Source organism: Erinaceus europaeus, unplaced genomic scaffold (genome assembly GCF_950295315.1).
Source record: "Erinaceus europaeus unplaced genomic scaffold, mEriEur2.1 scaffold_288, whole genome shotgun sequence".
In the NCBI taxonomy this organism is placed as follows: domain Eukaryota; kingdom Metazoa; phylum Chordata; class Mammalia; order Eulipotyphla; family Erinaceidae; genus Erinaceus; species Erinaceus europaeus.
The window spans coordinates 106,787-129,034 of NW_026647501.1; positions in this window are offsets into that span (position 1 = coordinate 106,787).

Consider the following 22,248-nt stretch of genomic DNA (forward strand, 5'->3'; position numbering starts at 1 on the left):
ATTCTCATTTGTTGTTCCTGCAGTTCTGATTACAATTTTTTCAAATTCTTTACTCACTCCTGTTATTATTTCCTTAGCTAATGTTTGGATGTTGAACTCGTTGTTTTGTGCTTTGCCCTCTGGAGGACTTTTAGCTGGACTCTTGTCCTGGTTCGAGTCTCCATTATTTTTTCTTGTTGTTTTAACCATTTTATATAAGTTAAGAGGTTTTTCAATCCCTGAGTTGGAGTTCAGTGGTGTAAAAGCCTTTTTTTTTTTCCCCTGTAGGCTATGGTAGCCTGAGGGCTTTTAAACTATCAATAGGCTTCTTGGCTTAATCAATGACTCCTGACCAAGAGATAAAGCAGGGTGTGGCAGAGATAATCCAGTGGTTATGCAAAGAGACTTTCACAGCCCTTCAGCTATGCCACCGAGGTATAGGTCTTCTCCTGAGTTTCCCGGTTAGATCTCTGTGCCCTGGTGTCCCTCCCTGTTGCTGCTCCAGATTCTGAGGGTAGTAGCAATGGAGACTCAGAGTTGTACTTGGTGAGTCTCTGGGGAGTCCTTTCCTCCCTTTAGCTGTCCCCTTGTTGGTGGAGCAGACTGGAGGTGGTGTCTCCACTGACAAACTGTTGAACTGTTAGCAGTCATTTAATCTCTCCTTAGGCCCCTCTCTCCTCTCTGTCACCAGCCACGCGTGTTTGTACTCACGGGTGATTTACTGGGTTTCTGTGGTCATTCTAGTCCTGTCTTGTTTCGGTGGACTCCTTTGGTATTCCTAGTTGATCCGGGAGAGGAGAGGAGAGAAAGCCTCGGTAAAGTTTTTATAGTTGTTTCCTAAATAAGTTGTATAAATTTGTTCAGTTTTCTTTTTAAAAAAATCTTATTTACTTATCAATGAGAAAGATAGGAGGGGAAAGAACCAGTCATTACTCTGGTACATGTGATACTGGGGATTGAACTCTGGACCTCGTACTTGAGAGACCAGTGTTTTAACTACTGCACCATCTCCTGGACCACCAGTTTTCTACTAGATATATTTTGAACATAATTTTTGTGAATGCTGTATTTTACACTATTTGTTCTAATTTGTCAGAGAGTTTTGGCTATAAACTTTTATACATCAGCTTTCCGGAGTTCTTTATACACCTGAATATTATCTACCTCAATTAATTTGTTATTTTGACTAGAAGATTATATTGTTACCAATGTTATCTTTTTACTTGCATACACTTCTACATTTTGGTGCTCATAATTGTATACTCTATTTTCAACAATAGAATATTTTTCTTTTTATCATTTTATGAGGCGTTAGTAGTTTACAGTATGGTTTTTGGCACAGGGGTACAGTTTCTCACTGCTCCCAAGGTGATAGGTGTTTGCAGAACATTTCACCCCCATCTTAGGTCCTTGTAGTGTGTGTTAGAGGCAGTAACTCTAGAATAGTTATAAGTATAGTTGCTTTTGAGTTTGAGTTTTAAGAATAGTTTAAATATAGTTGCTTTTTGCCTTCCTGCCCAGTGAGGTGGAAAATTCCTTGCCCTTTTCCCCTCAACAGAACCTAAACAGTGAAGGCCATCAATTATTTTGAATGACCCTGCAGCGGACAGGCCTCCTCATGACCTCTGCATAGGAATACTGTTACCAGATAGTTAAAACAGATGGCCTGATAAAATTGCAAACAGATGGCCGGGTGGTCCCAACAGAGAAAAAAATGTGGTGACCCCCACTTTGGCCGGGACCTATTGGTCTGGTGTGATGTTTAAAACTAGCCCATGCTTTGCTCTGAATAGATCAGGCTTTTGCTAAATTTTAAATGATTGGATATAGGCTGATAAGGTGATGTGTTCCCCCTCCCTGAGTGTAGTCTGAATTCCTATAAATTGTATGGTTTGAGCTTTGTTCAGGGTCGAGCTTGGTAGACTAACACCAGTCACCATCTCGGCCCGGATTGCTATTCGTGAATAAACATCTTTTGCTTCCTTGCAGTGGATGGTGGTTTGATTTCGCTCTTTAACAGTGTGGATCTGTGATTTCCCTCGCCTTGTTCACACTTACTCTAAAATAAATGAATAAGAAAGTTGGCCTAGGGAAGGCTTCTGAACCATGGAATCACACATGAGTGAGATAAGGTACTGCATGAAAAAAAAAGAGAGAAGAAACAAATTTATTTAGTATATTCATCTTTATTTAGTCAGCATGGCTTAGTTGTTGTTTTTTTGTTGCCACCAAGGTTATCACCAGGGTTCAGTGCCTGCACTAGGAATCTACTGCTCCTGGTGGCCATGCTCCTGGTTTTCTTCTTTCTATTTTATTTGATAAGACAGAGAAATGTTTCGGAGGGAGAGAGAGATAAAGAGGAACAGTGGTCTGGGATGTGGTGCAGTGGATAAAGCGCTGGACTCTCAAGCATGAGGTCCAGAGTTCAATCCCTGCTAGCACATGTACCAGAGTGATGTCTGGTTATTTCTCTCTCCTCCTATCTTTCTCATTAATAAATTAAATCTTTAAAGAGAGATACAGAAAGAGAGAGACACTGGGGCCAGGTGGTGGCGTACCCGGTTAAGTGCACACGTACTCTTCATGAGTGGTGAAGCAGGGCTCTAGGTGTTTCTCTATCTCTTTCCTTCTCTATCTCCCCCTTTCATCTCAAGTTCTCTGTCTCAATCCAGTAATAAATAAACAAACAAATAAAATATTAAAAAGAAAGAGAGATAGACACACCTATAGTTCTTGCTACACTGCTCATGAAGCATCCCCCTCCAGGTAGGGAACAGGGGTTTGAACCTGAGCCCTTAGATTTTGTTTTACTGAGGGGTTTTCATCTGGTATTTGTATCAAGGAGAAATGGCCTATAAAAAAAGGGTGAATCACAAGGGGCCAACTGGTGGCTTACTCAGCCCAGTGCATAAATTACCATGTTCGAGGATCTGGGTTGAAGCCTCAGGTCCCTACTGTGGGGGTGCAGGAGGTACAGTGGTGCAACTGTCTTTCCTTTGTCTTTCTCTCTCTCTTTCCCTCTATAAAAAAAAGAAGAAACCAATAGAAAATAATAAAGGAAAAGGCCACTGGGCACTGAAACCTAATGATAACCCTAATGGCAAAATAATAATAATAATAATAATAATAATGTAACTCACTTCCACTATTTTATTTTTTTTAGGGTTTTGAAGAGTTTACATGGAATATTGATTAGATTTTGCTTTACCATTTGGTGGAACATAACTCCAAACCTAGCTAGTCTTGGAGTGTTTTGATAGTGCCTTAGATTGAATACAGTTTCAGTTTGTATTGTGCAATTAAAACTTCTATACTTTTATGAACCCATTGGATCATATTTTGCTGAAAATTGCTTGATTCTACTTTCATTTCATATTTAAATAAAATTTTTTATCATAAAAAGTTCAAACTGGGGCCCTGTGGTGGCGCACCTGGTTGAGTGCACATATCACAATGCATAAGGAACCAAGTTTGATCCCCGGTCCCCACCTGCAGGGGGAAAGCTTTGCAAGTGGTGAAGCAGGGCTGCAGGTGTCGCTGTGTCTCTCTTCCTCTCTATCTCCCCCTTCCCTCTCAATTTCTGGTTGTCTCTATCCCATTAATAAATAAAGATAATAATTTTTTTTTTAAAAGTTCAAACTTACACAACAGTATGGAGAATAGAATAATGAACCCAATACCTGATAGTCATTGCCAACAATTCTCTGGTTTGTATGTAGAGTCTTGTTCTTACTAAAATTTAGGATGAGGGGCTGGGTAGCTGTGCACCTGGTAGAGTGCACATATTACCATAAACAAGGGCCTGGGTTCAACCCCCAGTCCCCACCCACTGGGGTAGAACTTCATGAGTGGTGAAGTAGTGTTGCAGGTGTCTCTCTCTTGCTTGCTATCTCTCCTTTCCCTCTCAAGTTCTCTCTGTCTCTAATAGGTGATGTCTTTAAAAATTAAAGTTTAGGACATTGATTTTAACATACATATATTCCTTAGGAGATGTCTGCTGTCTTTTGTTTACTTTCTGATGATGCTGCAGCCATGATTTTTACCCACTGATTCATTAGAGGCTAGAAGATGGTAGTTCTCTAGTTATAAAATTCCTCTGAGTTGATTACCTGAATTTCTAGATTAGGTGGAACTTTTCTTCGTCCATTGTTTGTCCTCTTGAGATTTTAGTAATGGTTGTTTATAGAATGCTTTTATAATTGCCGACTCTCTCCTGCACCTAAGTTGTGCACAGTTTTCCTTCCTTAGTATCACTGATTTCTGCTTCTTTCCTTTGAGATTGTAATGTTTATAAGATTTGTTATATACATCCTTCAAAGAACAGGTTTCAATACTTGACTTATCTGTCTTATACTTTTCACTGTTAATTGCATTTATTGTCACTATGTTCTACCTTTTACTTCATTGTGTTTAACATGTGATTACTTTTCTAACTTCTTGAATTGTTTTGCTGTTTAAAACATTCTTCTTGTGGGTAGATAGCATAATGGTTATGCAAAAATACTCTTATGCCTGAAGCTCTGAAATTCCAGGTTCAATCCCCCACACCATCATAAACCAGAGCTGAACAGTGCTCTGGTTAAATAAATAAATAAATAAATACATTTTTTTAATTGCCACCAGGGTTACCATTGGGGCTCAGTGCCAGCACTATGAATTCACTGCTCCCAGTGGCTATATTTTCCTTTTCCTCCCTCCTCCCTCCCTTCTCCCTCCACCATCTCTCTCCTTCCTCCTCCCTTCTCTCTCTCTCTCTCCTCCCTCCTTCCTCCTCCCTCCTTCTCCTTCCTTTGTTGTTTTCTTTCTATTTTATAGGACAGAGAAACATTGAGAGGGGGAACATATTGAGAAAGAGAAACCTGCAAATGTGCTTTACCACTTGAGAGTCTTCCCCCCTGTAGGTGTTGCTTATTAATCACAGGAGGCATTTGAACAAATTTTACTGCTATTGATAAGAGTTGTTTTTCATTTACCAGAAGGGAAAGGAAGGTTTAACAACATTTTAAAAAAGTCAATAAAGATAAAGAAATAAAGGGGGCTGGGTGGTGGCACACTTGGTTAAGTGCACATATCACCATGCTCAATGATCCCGGTCTGAGCCCCCATTCCCCACCTGCAGGGAGGACACTTCATGAGTAGGGAAGCAGGTCTGCATGTGGCTATCTTTATCTCTCCCTCTCCTCTCTCAATTTCTCTCTGTCCTGTCAAATAAAAAAATCAAGTAGAAAGCAAAAAAAAAAGAAAAAGAAAAGAAAAGGAAAAAGAAAAGAAAGAAAAAATGGCTACCAGAAGCCATGGCTCATAGTACTAGCCCTGAGCCTCAGCAATAACCCTGGTGGCAAAAAGAAAAGAATATAAATTTAAAAAATAGCTGGCCAATTGAAAAATTCAGGGATTACTCAGGAAAGTTAAAACTAAATATTTAACTTTGAGGGAATTTACTTTATTCATAGATTTTCTTATCAAGCAATTTCAGGGTTACAGAAAAATTGGGAGAAGTTACAAAGAATTCCCTTACACCCTGTATCCCCTCTAGTGCAGTGTCTCCTGTTTTTAACATCTTATCTTTTATTAGTATAGTTTATTTGTTACCATGAGTGAGCCAATGCTGCTGTTTTATTATTAACCAAAGTTTGTATCTTAACTTAGGGTTCACTATGGGTTTTGACAAATGTATATAACATGTATTTTTTAACTTATTATTTTTTCTTTTTTTCTTAGTAGATAGAAGTAGAAAGGGAGAGACTGAAAGAACATAACACCAAAGCTTCCTTCAGTATGGTGGAGACTGTTCTTGAACCTGAGTTGTGCACATGGTAAAGTAGCACACTATATAGGTGAGCTATCAGTTCAGTTAGCTTAATTTTCCATTGTTAGAACCTGTTTCTTGTTGGTAGGTGTGAGAGACAAATGTTATGTTCTTTACACTCCAGGCTGCAAACCGTAAGTGATCAAGAAAAAAAAATTTTATGCTTATGTGTGGGTCTAAGAATACAGCCAAGGGATAGTGGTGGGACAGGCATAGAAAAACAGCTCTAGACATGTGTTAAAATGGACATAATAAGAGATGGTGAAAGTCATTAGATGAGAGCAATGAAATCCCAGTTAGTAAAGGGTGTTAGTTCTTTGATTAGATTTTAGAGATTGAGAATAATTCTCCTGGCTGTCAGCTTTATTCTCTGGACCCCCAAGTCCAACCTTTGTACTGTCTTTACATTATTATTATTATTAAACGATGTCTTTGTTTGCAGTTGAGAATACAAAATAATGATTTTGCAAACAGTTATCAAATGCAGTAAGACCAGGACCCCAACCACTTACCTTACTGCCTCCAGTAGAGACATTCTTCCAAGAAGCTCCCAGAAGCCATGAACAACTGCTAAGAGGCATTTTACATTCCACACTTGAGTCTCTCAACGCTGAGACAGGCCTGAGGCTGGTGCCAGTTCACCAATCCCATAGCCTTTTCTCACCAGCCACAGGGCTAAATTGAAACTTCCAAAACCAGGAAAGATTAGCAGTTTCCCAATCCCCTAAGCAAACTAAAGTCATTTTCACTCATTACCCTCAACCAGCATCCCGCCTCCTTCCTATTTCTTTTTAAAATCTCTCTGGGCTACCCTACCAACTTCCAACTACTCCTCCACAGAGAGTCTATTGCAGTACATCCCTGGGGATAGCATGGTGTGTTTCAAAGTGCAGAGAATTCAGTTAGTGTTATTTATATTCTTTTATATTTGCATCTCTTTACTCTTGTACTGAAAAATTTGGTTCCTAATTTCACATTACTATAATTATATATCTGTTTTCTTCTACAATTGAATAAAAAAATCCAAGAGTTCAATAGGAACATAGGAAAATAAAAATGAAATATTTTCCTATAGTCGGTGTATCTTTAAACATGTGAAATATGCTTTAGCTGTACTCTAAAGCTATAGAGAGAAATAAAGATCTTACTACACTGTGACAGAGTGGTAATTAATAAAGTAAATTTTCAAATTTCAGTAGCACGATTCAGCACAGCATAAGAAATAAGAAAGGGGGGGGGGAGTCAGACGGTAGCACAGCTGCTTAAGCACAGGTGGCACAAAGCTCAAGGACCGGCATAAGGATCTCGCTTCGAGCCCCTGGCTCCCCACCTGCAGGGGAGTCGCTTCACAGGTGGTGAAGCAGGTCTGCAGGTGTCTATCTTTCTCTTCCCCTCTCTGTCTTCCTCTCCTCTCTCCATTTCTCTCTGTCCTATCCAACAACGACATCAATAACAACAACAATAATAACTACAACAATAAAACAACAAGGGCAACGAAAGGGAATAAATAAGTAAATATTTTTAGAAAAGAAATAAGAAAGGGTGACTGACACGCTCCAGCCACTCCCTTGTCTTCCACTTCCCTTCCCATTTTCTTTCTCTCCAACTGGAAGAGAGGATAAGAATGGAAGTGGATCCTGTGACTATGATTTGAATATAGTTAGACTAAAGAATCGTATAATATTTCCATAATTAAGTCTTAAAACAAATCAAGCAAATGTACCTAATTGGATGTGGTTGTAGGATAGCCAGAAGGAGAAAAGAATTCATTCGGTGATTTGGGAACACAAAATGCTGACATACATTCTTATTAGGTAGGATACTTTCTAATGGTAATGAAATAAAGCATAAAGATCTTTTCAATCTCATTTGGTGCTTGTGCTATTATCAAAAGATTCAATATTGTTATTTTGAATGTATTATAATCATATTATGACTAGAACCTTAGATTAAAATCAGAAAATCATTATGAATTCAGGATTTGTTTCTCTTTAAAAAAAATACATTTATCCTAAACCCATCATGGAAAAACCCATGAGAAATGACAAACTAGCTGAGATGATTACTATTGGGACCAAGATTGCAAGTTTCAAAAATCACTTTCCATTTAACAGTATCTGAGACTCTTAGAGGAATTCTTTTCTTCTCTCCCTGTTTTATTTAAACTGAGGAAATATTACTTTACAGGATGTTGTCTCAGGGATACAATTTCACATCTCCCCAAAATGTGTGCCAGCATGCCTCACTCCCACCATAGTGCCATCTCCCTCCATCATAGGGCACTGGGCCTCAACCTCCCTTCTAATCCCCTCCTGCTTCCCCCTTGCAACTCTTTAGATCTGATGAAATAGACTATGGGTTTATTAACATTTCACTGTGTCTTTTCCCTAGGAAGTATTCTCCTTTTTGTACTCTCATAAAATAGATAAGATAAATATTTTTAAAATAAAGAATGATATTCTTTAAAAAGAAGGGAACTGACAAAATTGAAGAAGGCAGGAATATCTCCAACATACCTAGAAAACAGTAGTATGGAGATGGTATAGATTGTGTTCTCTACTGCCCAACAGCAACTATTCAGTGGGAACATGAAGAACCTGCCTCAGACTTCACTAGCAGTGCCAAAGGCAGCTGGACATGGCTCTGTGACATAATGCCAGTCATAGCAGACATTCCAACCCTAACTCTCTCCTCTCCTATTGTTTTCACAAGTGCAAGAATAAATGCTCAAACATGGGTTGTGTACATGGCAAAGCAGTCACCTTCCCAACTGAGATATCTCACTGGTCCATGGAGAAATTCTTAAAATTTAAACAAAGCACTGCCCAACTATGGGGGTTGAACTTAGGACCTCTGCTGCTTCAGGCATGAAGGTCTGTTGCTATTTCCCCAGCCCAGAGGGATTCTTCATTATAGATATAGTTCAAGAAATATTCAGGATGACTCCGGTATATACTGTTGTGCCAGAAAATAAAGAGAACCTAAAAGACTAAGTAAGGTAGCTATATAGAAAAGATACATATCAGCTTCAGAATGCTTCCACAGGTAGCAATAGGTAAAGAATAAAAGCAAATATTTGAAATACATAAAAATCCTTGATTTACTAATATTGCTCACAGTATCTTTCTACTCCCCAGTGGGTTGCTTTTAAAACTAGCTAATTTCTTTTAAAAAAATATTTATATAAGTAGTGGGGTAGAATCAAATATTTTTCTGACTTTCCTGTACCTGTTGTGTTTCAAGATGAGCACAGAATTGATAAAGTTCTTTGTATACTACATCCAGTTAATAAAAGCAGTAGTAAATAAAGAATTAGAATGTCAATGTTTTCTAAATTTAATAATGGACCCAGATGGGGACAAAGAACTCTGGTGGTGGGTATGGTGTGGAAATATAACCTTGTAATCTTATAATCTTGTGAACCACTATTAAATCACTAAGAAACAATTACAAAGGAAGCAAAATGGGGACCAGGTGGTGGTGCACAAGGACCCAGGTTCAAGCCCCTAATCCCCACCTGTAGGGGGAAAACTTTATGAGTGGTGAAGCAGGTGTCTCTCTGTCTCTTCTCTACCTCCTCTCTCTCTCTCTCTCTCTCTCTCAATTTTTCTGTCTCTATCCAATAATAAATAAATAAAAGTATTTTTTGAAAAGAAACAAAATTGACTCAGATAACTATCATCAGTGAATTTTAAGAATTTTATAGAAATAATAATCAACCTGTATCTGTGACCTTGGGAGAACTACTGTAGCTTCCAATGGAGGGAATGGGAATACAGAACTCTAGGGTGGGAATGGTGTGGAATTATACCTGTTATTTTATAATTTTGTAAGTCAACATTAAATTACTAATAAAATTAAAATAAATTGGGGGTCAGGTGGTAGCACAGTGGATTAAGTGCACATGGCACAAAGTGCAAGGACCAGTCTAAAGATCCCAGTTCGAGCCTCCAGCTCCCCACTTACAGGGGAGTCACTTCACAAGTGGTAAAGCAGGTCTGCAGGTGTCTCTTTCTCTCCTCCTCTGTCTTTCCCTCCTCTCTCCATTTCTCTCTGTCCTATCCAATAACAACAACATTAATAACTATATCAACAATAAAACAACAAGTGCAACAAAAGGGAAAATAAATAATAATAAAAATAAAATAAATAACAAAATAATTTCATGTAAATTATTGATATGAAAATCTAGAATGGAGGAGGCATCAGGCTGACAGCATGTGAATTCACTGCAGTTGGACAACTAGACTTTGTATGTCTCATAATGTGGTACAATAAGAAGTAAATAGCATTGGGACAAAGGCTTGCTTTCCCCTAAAAATTAAACCTGGATAAAAATTAAGCCTCTAAATTGTGGGACTAATCCCCAAAATGTGAGATAGACTTTTTTCCATAAGAAAAGGATAATAAAAGGGCAAAGATAGAGGGAAGTGGTCAACTAAGAGCCCTCATGTTGGGTATAGCCCTTTATTTGCACAAATCTACATCTGTACCAAGCCACAGCTAGCTCACTGCTAAAATAGGAATAATAGTAGTACTCAACTCCTGGTAACATTTGTGAATATGGAATGAATTTATATATGACAATTCTTTAAATTCTCCTGATCTTCATGACTGACAGGTAGCAAGTGCTCAGGGAAATTTCATCATTGTCTTATCCAGCTTCAAGCAGGTATTATTAGACAATTTTAGCATCACATAAATCATAGTAGGTCATTAATCTGCACTGATACAAGCATGCCATTTTCTCTCTTCTCCCAAGTCATTATCATGCTCTATTTGTGGGTGCTTTGTAGGGATAGAGGGGAACTTCCCCCTTTCTCTAGATTTTTTTTTTTGACTTGACAGAAACATCATATGGGTTAGCAGAAAGCATAGGCCAATGTAATGATGTGTGTAGGGGAGTGTACATATATGATAAGTATTTTCTTTTCTCTGGGGGAACCAGTAGTACGTATTGTGAGCTAAGGAATGAAATAGAGGCCTGGGGTTACAAGGAGCGAGCAACAGGGCTCATATCATAAGGAGAAAGGGACTCATGGCAGATACCAGTTGCCCTGTAATATTATGTTTGCCCTCTCAGGTAGAGCTGGTAGAGATAACTAAAGCTATGTAAGAGCTGCTCATTATTATTATTTTTAATCTTTTATTTACTTATTGGATAGAGACAGCCAGAAATCAAGAGGGAAGGAGGTGATAGAGAGGGACAGAGACAACTGCAACACTGCTTCACCACTTGCAAAGCTTTCCCCTTGCAGATGGGGACCGGGGCCTCAAACCTGGGTCCTTGCACATTGTAACACATGCACTCAACCAGGTGTGCCACTACCCGGCCCCCTCATTATTATTATTCTAAGAAGTTAAGTAGCAATAGTTTCTCCTGAGCCTGCAGGGCCCCGCCTGACCTAAATTGAAATAATCTGTGTTTCAGAGTAGACAGTGTTCTGAGCATCTTGGGGAGGCCTGTTCTGAGCACCTTCAGCTTTAAGTTGTTTGGGGGCTGTAGGCATATCAGACACTTCTGTTAAAACAATCATCTTAATTATGGGAACACACATACAATAGGGTTTCTAAAACTAAATTTGAAAAAACTCCAGTGCTTGGCAATGAGGTAAAATGAGATTTAAGTACTTCACCTTGTTAGTGGAGGTGAGTGTTGGGCGCGTGTATTCAAGAGCATAGTGGCAGCGAGGATGATTTGCAGTGTTGGTAATTCAAACAGGGTGCTTGGTAACCAATAGCTAAAATGTATTCAGTGTTCACTGTTTAGTTCTGAGTTGTGTGATTTTTTTTGTACATTTCCTTGTTTAACCCACACAGTAATCCTATAAAATAGCTACTGTTTTTAACCTCAACTTTTGAGATGAACCCATTGTAGTACAGAGAGATTTTGTAATAGGACTAAGGTTTCATACTGCATTGAAGTCAAACACAGCATATTAGTTTCTTTTTAAAATGTATTTATTTATTTACTATATAGAGACAGAAATTGAGAAGGAAAGGGAGAGAGAGACAAGAGAGATACCAGCAGCACTGTTTCACCCTTATAAAACATTCCCCACTGCAGGTGGGAACGGGAGGCTTGAACCCGGGTCCCTGCATGTTGGAACATGTGTGCTCAATGGAGTGCACTACCACCCGTACCACCACCTGGCCCCAGGAGATTGGTTTCTATGGCTTCCAAAGCTAATTATTACCACTTCTGATTCAAATATGCAGCTGCATTGTTTTCAGAGGTAGGAAAACTTATTCTGAAGCTATTTTGCAGTTCCTTGATAGGTTATTACATATTATATACTTACTACTCTATGAATTTCCTTGGAGATAGTCATTTTCAGGAATGAAAATTCCATTAGTATCTATAGGGGACAGTGCTACAGTTTAATTCAAAATTGTGAAATTCTGCAAAATAAGATAAAAATTTAATTTTGAGAACCTATCAACCAATAACATAGAATACATAGTGGAGCAATGAAAAGTGCTTATGCCAGAGACTGACTAGTTTTCACCAAATGATCTCTTCTTTTACCAACATGCTAGACTGCCCTGGCTGCCCTGGCAGTTAAATGTGTCCGTATGAATGAGTTCTAGCCACAGGCCTCTAAGAAGATACTAAGTATGCTACTTCTAACTTTGACTCACTCATAGTTTTCTGTGCTCCTTTTTGTTTATTCATTTTTGGGCACCCCCTGGCCTCACTCCAAGATGATTTTACAGCTTTTGTTTAGCAGACAGAGACAGACTAGACAGACAGAGACACCACACCACCGAAGCTTCCCCTGGTGTGGTGGTATTCTGTGGTATGCTGGGGCTCCAGCCTGGGCCATGCGTAAGGCAAAGCTCCCTACCAGATGAGCTATCTCACCAGCGCCTTCTATGCTCTTTGGCTCTCAGTCAGTGACCTAGGGAGTTGTCTTGACAGGAGAGCCACAAGAGAGAGTGAGTTTGGATCCTTGCTCACCATTGGAACAAAAGCCACCTGTAAGTCACAGACATTACTTGGACTTTATGTGTGAGATGACTTTACACTATAATAGACACAAAGGTTTTGGGATTCATCAATTGCTGAACCAACGAGAAAGTTGATTCTTTGCTGTGGGATGTTGTCTTCACAAACTCTTACAATATGTATGGAATGACTTAGTTGCTACACAGTGGGACAGTTAAATCAATATTGCACTGAGCAATGTTACAGTCATCTAGTGCAGGCAGAAAACATGTTTTCTGCAATAGCTTGACCGGTAGTGATAATGATGGGTTGATATTTACTTTCTGATTTTTTAAAGGTATTACTAGGGGATTTGATTGGAAAAAAGGACTGGAGAGATAGCTTAATGGTTATGCAAAAAGAAAAAAAACTTCCATGCCTGAGGCACCAAAAGTCCCAGGTTCAATCCCCAGTACTACCATAAGCCAGAGCTGAACAGTGGGGGGGGGGGGAAGGGGAGGAAAATAATTGGTTTGCAAACATAAATGTTTAGAAAGCGGAGAATTTTCACAAATTTAGGACCTTATAGGACTAGAAAGCTGATTTATTTTAAGTATAAGAGAGCAACCAGCAATAACTTAAGACTCAGTGAGTGAAAGCCCCAGTAAGACCTCTCATTTGAATAATATAACTTAGCTTTGCCATCATTGAGGATTCCAACTGACGTCTTCAGAGGGAGTCCGAATTAGCCTACATTGGATGGAGAAATAGAGACATAAAGGTCTCTGTGTCATTGCTTGGGTCTCAAAAATTCAAAAGGAAAAACATGATTTACAGTATTCGCCAACGTCTGTTGTATAACTCTTTCTACCATTGCCAGTTTCAAGCTATCAGTGTGATGTTAACTGGCTTACAAAATTCCTAAACATTTAACAACATGTTTTTGAAAGCAATATCAGCTGGTTCTACTTCACCACCCACACAGAACCAAAGAATACATCATATTCTAGCTCTGTCTGAAAAACAGTTTCAGTGTGGCAAATACATGGGAACTGCCTGTAATTAAATAGAAACCATGTCTATGTTTGGGTTTATTTATTTATTTATTTATTTGGTTTTTTGCTAGAGCACTGTTCAGCTTTGGATTGAACCAGAGACCTTTAGTGCCCCCAGCATGAAAGTCTTTTTGTATAACTATTATGCAATCTCCCTAGCCAGCCCCTGTTTATTTTTAATTTTCATTTTATTTTTTACCAGAGCACTGTTAGTGTGGGGGATTGAACCTGGGACCTGGGAGCCTCAGGCATGAGAGTCTGTTTGCATAAACATTATAATATCTCCCCCCCTTTTTCACCTTTAAAAACTATATTATGGGGGGGTGTTGGTTGGTAGCAAAGTGGGTTAAGCACACATAGTGTGAAGTGCAAGGACCGGCCTAAGGATCCTGGTATGAGCTCTGGCTCCCCACCTGCAGGGGAGTTGCTTCACAGGTGGTGAAGCAGGTCTGCAGGTGTCTATCTTTCTCTCCCCCTCTGTCTTCCCCTCCTCTCTTGATTTCTTTCTGTTCTTTCCAATAACAATAGCAATGACAACAACAATAATAACAACAACAATAAGGGCAACTAAATGAGAAAATTGGCCTCCAGGAGCAGTGGATTCATAGTCTTGGCATTAAGCCCCAGTGATAACCCTGAAGGCAAAAAAAAAAAAAAAAAAAAAAAAAACAACCAAAACACCTATATTATGGGGTTGTGTGATGGCACACCTGGTTGAGAGCACATGTTACAATGCACAAGGATCCAGATTTAAGCCCTCAGTCCCCACCTGCAGGAGGAAAGCTTTGTGAGTGGTGAAACAGTGCTGCAAGTGTCTGCCTGTCTCTCTCCCTATCTCCCCTACACTCTCAATTTCTGGCTGTCTCTGTCCAATAGAGGTAATTTTAAAAAAAATAAAAAGAAAAACAAAGTTTTAAAAAGCTATATTGCCAGAACTATCATGACATGTGATATGCATATGCAAGAAGCAGGTTGTAAAAATTACATAGTGCCTAAAGGAGATCCATAAAGGCCCAGTAATCCTCAAAGCCCCTTTCAAGTAGAAAATTACATCAGAGGGGAATCTTTCCAATTTGCAAAAATTGGGAATCTGAGATTCAGGGAGATAGACTGGCAATGCTCTGGAATCCCCCCATACACACACACACACACACACACACACACACACACACACCTCAATAAATCTTTACCAAAAATAATAATAATAATAATAAGGGTTTGCTTTGAAAAAAAATCAGCTGTAATCAAGGAACTCTCCTAATTACCAGGACAAAAAGGATTACAATAGAATGTCTCCCTAAGGGAGTCAGGCAGTAATGCAGCGGGTTAAGTGCAGGTGGTACAAAGTGCAAGGACCAGCATAAGGATCCCGGTTCAAGCCCCTGGATCCCCACCTGTAGGGGAGTGGCTTCACAGGTGGTGAAGCAGGTCTGCAGGTGTCTATCTTTCTCTCCCCCTCTGTCTTCCCCTTCTCTCTCCATTTCTCTCTGTCCTATCCAACAACAATGGCATCAATAACAATAACAATAAAACAACAATGGCAACAAAAGGGAATAAATAAATATTTTTTAAAAAGAATGTCTTCCAAAGGTTATAGCTGCTGTGAGTCAGTGCTGTTGGGGGTCTCTCCCATGTCTGTCTCAACTCTGGCATATGGTGGCGCTAGGGATTGAACCTGGGACCTTGAGAACTGCAGGTATGAAGTCCAGTGCACAACTTCTGTGATACCTCCCTGATCCTATCTTATTTTTTTATAATTGGGAATTTTTTCCCTTTTAATTGACACAAGGATTATCACTGGGACTTGGTGCTGGCACTGCAAATCCACCACTTATGTATTTTTCCGTATTTTTTCTTTCTATTTTTATTGAATATGACACAGAGAAATTGAAAGAGGAGGGGGAGAGAGATATAGAGAGAAAGACACCTGCAGACATTCTTCACCACTTGTGAAGCATCCCCCTTGCAGGTGGGGAGCTGTAGCTTGAACCCAGGTCCTTCACATGGTGGCAGGTGTGTTCAACTAAGTGCACCACCTCCTGGCCCTCAAATGGGAGTGTCATCACAGGTATCCTATTCCAGCAACCCCACTATTTGTTGAATATTAATGGTGGGAAATCGTTATATTAATTTCTTATTGATGATGTAACAAATTTAGTGTCTTAACAGAAGATAAATTTCTTATCTTTCAGTCTTGAGATTCAGAAATTCAATACAGGTAGCACAAGGGCAAAATCCAATTATTGGCAAAGCTGTATTCTTTTTGGATACCAGCCAGTAATCTATTTTCTTATATTTTTCACCTGCTAGTGGCTGCCCACTTTATTTGGCTCCTGGCCTTTTCCTCCATTTTCAAAGCTGGCAATGAATAAGATTGAGTCCTTTCATCATATCCCTCTGAAGTCTTTTCATAATTATATATCTTTTTCTGACTCTAACTTCTCTTCTGGAACCCTTTCCCACTGAAATGTCCCTTGCGGTTACTTTACACCTACATTCAAACAATCTAGAAGACTTTCCTTGTCTTAAAGTCAGCAGATTAGAAAGTGTAATTCCACCTGAAACATTAATGTTCTTGTGCCATTGTGAGTCAACACAGTCACTGGATGTGGGGCTTAGAAGTTGAGCATCTTCTAAGATGGTGGGTGGGTGATTGTGTTAATCATGCCTTTAACAGTGGTGAATTGTTTTAGTTTGTTGAACATCAGATGAAGAAGAATCACATTTGCTTGACAACGGATATTGCACATTTCTTGGAGGTGGTCAATAAGTGTATAGATGCTGTGACTTGATAAGGTTTGGGTGTTCTCTTTTGGGCATGTTCTGTGTGATAGTCAATGGCCAGAAGATTGGGCTGTTGCAGAGTCTGACTAGTTGCCCATGAGACAGCTTACAAACTTCCTTACAGTTAGGTGAATCCATGGGGTTTAATTATTTAAAATGCCTGCATAAAACTGAAGTTTGCAGTTTGCAGTTAAGAAACTCCATCTTACTACTCATGACTTCCTCCCCTTTGACTTCAGGTAAAGAAACACAAGTGATTTGGAAATCTCCCTCCCCCTCCCCATTTTTGTTAAAGGTAGTGCTGCAAACCAGAAGAGTATGAACTCTCTAAATATTACATTGAAGAAGCACCACTTACAGTTTTGGAACAGCTATATTAGCTTTATGTGTGGCTTATGAATAACATTTTAAAGAGTTGAGTTTTAATGCTTATCTTTCATTGCTACTAGTGATAATTTGACTTGAGTACTTAGAAAGTAACATTACAGGTATAGTGTAGTTATAATATTCTAGTGAATAGTGTAGTCAAAGAGGTATGCTATATAAATGTGGTATTTTTTCTTTGCTCCTTCCTTTTCCTGTCTGAAAGTTGTCTTGGAATAGTGAAGCCCTGAAGAGGTCAAAATAAAAGAATATTAATGGGGCATGGGAGATGGTTCTTATTTAGGTAAAGCCTGAACCTCTACATCACATGAGAGTGTCATGGTGGAGCAGTGCTATGGTGTCTCTCTTTTTCCCAGGATCTCTCTATATCTGAAATTAACAGAATAAAAAATTCAGCCTGGTAGTGGTGGAACTACACATGTGACGGGGCTGGGAGATAATTCACCTAGTAGAACGTGCACCTTACTAAGCATACAGTCTTGAGTTCCAGTGCTACATATGGGTACCATAGGTGGTAATCGGGTACCCCATACATAGAGGGATGGTGCTTTGGTGCCTCTCCTCTCCTCCAAAAAAAAAAAAAGAGAGACAGAAAGAAAGAATTGAGCCAAGGAGACTGCTCAGCAGTATGGCACAGGTTGAAGCCCTAAATTCATAACCCTAATGCTGCCTTAGAAAATAAAAGAATTAAGATTTTAACTGACCCTGATGCTTTTTAACCTCTTATTTTTAATATAACCATTGACTTCTTTGTCACATCAATTGTGATATGATGCCTGCTTCATTTGGTTGATTTAACTGTTACTTATTTCTTTTTCTTTTTTTTTTTATTGCCACAAGTGTTTTTGCTGTGGCTCGGTATATAAATCCACTGCTCACCACAGCCACTTTTCCTTCTATTTATTTATTCATTTATTTAGGTTTTACTTTACTAGATAAGACAGAAAGAAATTGAGAGAGGACAGGAGGAGAGAAAGACACCTGCAGGCCTGCCTGCTTCACCGCTTGTGAAGCAAGCCCCCTTCCGGTGAGGAATGAGGCTTGAAAGCTTGCGCTTAGTAATATGTGTGCTTAACCCAGGACGCCACCGCCTGGCCCCATGATTTAACTGTTAAGAAAGAGATAGAGGGGAAGCCAGATGGTGGCGCTGTCGGTTAAGTGCACATAGTACAAAGTAAAAGGGGCAGCCTAAGCTATCCAGGTTCGAGCCTCGCGCTCCCTACCTGCAAGAGGTTCCGCTTCATGAGCGGTGAAGCAGGATTGCAGTTGTCTATCCTTCTCTCTCCCCCTACCTCCCCCTCCCCTCACAATTTCTCTCTGTCCTATCCAAAAAAAAATTTTTTTTAAAGGGAAAAAAATGGCCGCCGGAGCGGTGGATTCGTAGTGCCGGCACCTAGCCCCAGCAATAACCCTGCAGGCAATAAAATAAAATAAAATATAAAGAAATGTAGAACACTTACCTTTATGCAATGCTTATAAGGTAACTTTTTTTTGCCTCTAGGGTTATTGCTGGGGATTGTTGCCAGCACTACAAATTCACTGGTCCTGGTGGCCTTTTTTTTTCTTTTAGATAAGACAGAGAGAAATTGAGAGAGAAGGGGAGATAGAGGAGATAAAGATGGAAACCTGCAGACCTGCTTCACCATATGCGAAGCGACCCCCCCCCCCCCCCCCCGCAGTTGGGGAGCCGGGGGCTCGAACCTGGATCATTGCTCGGGCCCTTGTGCATAGTACTATGTGCGCTTAACTGGGTGCACTATCGCCCAGCCCCCCATAAAGTAACTTTTGTTTAAAATTTTTATTATCTTTATTTATTTACTGGATAGAGACAGCCAGAAATTGAGAGGGAAGGGAGTGATAGAGAAGGAAAAAGACAGAGAGACACCTGCCAAGACTGTTTCACCACTCTCAAAGCTTTCCCCTGCAGGTGGTGACAGAGGCTCAAACCTCAGTTCTTGAGCATTGTAACACCACCACCCGGCCCCGGTAACTTTTCATAAACATCTATTATTAGTAAACTTAATTATAAATTATAAATATTGTGAAATACTGGCTATTTATACACATATAAAGACATAAAAGTGCGCAAATTAATTTTATTCACAGTTCAGTTTCTTTCGAACACTTTTGGGGAAAAATAAAACCTTCTCATTTTGATGACAGAAAGACATACCTTTTTAAGAAAATATCCTGGGAGGTGGTGCACTTGGTTGATCACATAGTAGTATGCTCAAGTACCTGGGTTCGAGCCCCCTCCCCCCACCGCTCCCACCTGCAGCAGTGACATTTCACAAGCAGTGAAACAGGTCTGCAGGTGTCTTTCTCTCTCCCTATCTCTCCCTCCCCTCTCAATTTCTTTCTGTCCTCTTGAAAATAAAAAGAAAGAAAGGAAGAAAGGAAGAAAAGAAAAAAATAGCTGCCAGGAGTGGTGGATTAGTACCACCACCAGGCCTCAGCAATAACCCTGGTGGCAATTTGCAATTACAGAAGCCAGACCTTCTCCACTCCATAAAGAACTTGAACTTGCACATAGAACGAAGATCAAGGACCCATTCAAGGATCCTGGTTTGAGCCCCCAGCTCCCCATCTGCAGGGGGATCACTTCACAAGCGGTGAAGAAAGTCTGCATATGTCTTTCTCTCCCTATCGTTCCCTCCTCTCTCAATTTCTCTGTCACCCCCCCCCCCAAAAAAAAAAGGCCTCCAGAAGCAATGGATTCCTAGTGCCAGCACTAAGCCTCAGCGATAACCCTGGAGGCTTTTTTTTGGTCTATACTACCAGAAGGAACAGAATAGGGTATTTTCCAATGGAGGGGATAGGATATGGAACTCTGGTGGTGGGAATTATATGGAATTGTGCCCCTCTTATCCTACAATCTGGTTAATCATTATTCAATCACTAAAATAAATAAAGCTCTTTTATTAAATTTTATTTTTATTTATTTATTCCCTCTTGTTGCCCTTGTTTTATTGTTGTAGTTGTTGTTATTGATGCCGTCATTGTTGGACAGGACAGAGAGAAATGGAGAGAGGAGGGGAAGACAGGAAGGGGGAGAGAAAGACAGACACCTGCAGACCTGCTTCACCGATTGTGAAGCGACTTCTCTACAGGTGGGGAGCCGGGGGCTCAAACTGGGATCCTCATGCTGGTCCTTGCGCTTCGCGCCACCTGCGCTTAACCCGCTGCGCTAACCTCCGACTCCCAATAAAGCTCTTTTTTAAAAAAAGAAAAGGCAGATGACAGATAGCATAATTATTATGCAAAGAGACTGTCATGCCTAATGCTCCAAAGTCCCACATTTAAGCCCCCTTACCACCATCAGCCAGAACTAAGCAGTGCTCTGGTTAAAAAAATAAAATAAAATAAAATAATAATAATAATAATAATAATAATAATAATGAAAAGAAAATATCTTTAGGGCCAAACTCAAATAGAGCATGAAATGTATCACTTCTTTTCCCCATGTAGCATCATTTTATTTTGCTTTTATCTGAAAATCCCTTAGCAAAAAAAATTTAAGTTGAAAGAATTGTTTTAAGTATACTGAATTATCAGATAACATATACCCCTTCTTTCTTTCTTTCTTTCTTCCTTTCTTTCTTTCTTTCTTATTTTTTGACAGCACTGCTCATCTTTGGCTTATGGTAGGGCAGGAGACTGAACCTGGGACTTTGGAGCCTCAGACATGAGCCTCTTTGCATAACCACTATGCTATCTCCTCATCCCTATCTACTCCCTATCTACCACTATGCTATCTCCTCATCCCTGTCTACTCCTTATATTATAAATACCTCAACTCAGTGTCTTACTATTTATAGCAACTAGTCAATTAATCCTCCAAAAGGTATTTATTGAATGTCAACCAAGTTCTTATTTTCTCCAGAAAATTTTAAAAATCAATTTCCTTCTCATTATCCTCATTTCTAGTATAACTGATATTTTCCCGAAGTTTTTTAACCCACGTGTCACCATGTATGATGAATATATGAGTGAAGCATATAAAATCTACTCACCTTGAATATTGATTACAACTTCTTAAGCTCCAGCAAACTGCATTTTAATTTAAATATGGACATTACCATTTTCTCACTTTAAAGATTTCCAAGTGCAGTTAAAGCATGCTTCATTCCAATTATAGGAAGGTAACATTTTGCACTTATATACCGCAAATATAAGCCAATTTAATATGTATGCAGTTGAAACAGTATTTAGAAATTACTTAATCTAGCCGAAACTACATGAGTTTGGAGTTTCCATTAAGCTGAAATAATTTGAATCAAAATAAAGATGTCAATCAATAGGTTTGTTTGAATTACATGATGCCAGGAAAATGATTGAGCTGATTTTATTTGAATTGACAGTATGGAGTTTTTACTATTGACTGAAACTAGCAGATGTTTTGGCATAATGTAGAGACAATTAAAGCATCCCAAAACAGATGAAACTCCTATCTTATTTTCAAAGACATAGAAAAAGCATTTGACAACGTCATTTGGAAATAAAATTATAATATTTAACGACTTCCATTTGTTGGAAAGCTTTCTTAGGTCTATTCTAAGTCCTGTAATATTACTTGAAAATCATTACTTCTCCCTTACTCTGTTTCTAATAACATTTGAGAGCACGCATTCTAACTGCAATATAAGATTCTTCTGCATATCATTTGTCATCTGCCACTGTAGTCTTTGGGTATTCACCATGAATATATGTTTACATATTGTTTTATTCGTAATTTAACTTTTATTTATCTTCTGTAAAATATTGAACTAGATGCTATAGAAAAGCCACAAATACCTTCAACATAAACTTAATAGAAAAGGCAAACTATGTCTGTTTACATCTATAAATAATGAACAAAGTCTCCATTAATATTTATCATATTTGTTATAACTTATTTGATACCCACTTTCTTTGTTGGCCTATAACTGTAAATACAAAGACTAATTCTAATATGTTTGCGGCATAAAAATGGTTATAGAATAAATATTTCTGAGGTAAATAGTTTAATAAATGCACTTGGCAGGGGCAGGGCAGTGGCACACTTGGTTGAGCACACATGTAGCCATGCACAAGGCCCTACCTACAAAGGGGAAGCTTCACAAGTAGTGAGACAGTGCTGCAAGTATTTCTCTTCCTCTCTATCTCTTCTTTCCCTTTCAACTTCTTTTGTCCTGTCAATAAATAAATAATAAACTGTCACTTCAAAATATAAATACACTTGGCATAAACTGTATTCTAATTTTATACTTTAAATTCTTATTTATCTTAAATTTTATTTTATATAATAGATAAATATCATTTTTGTGTAT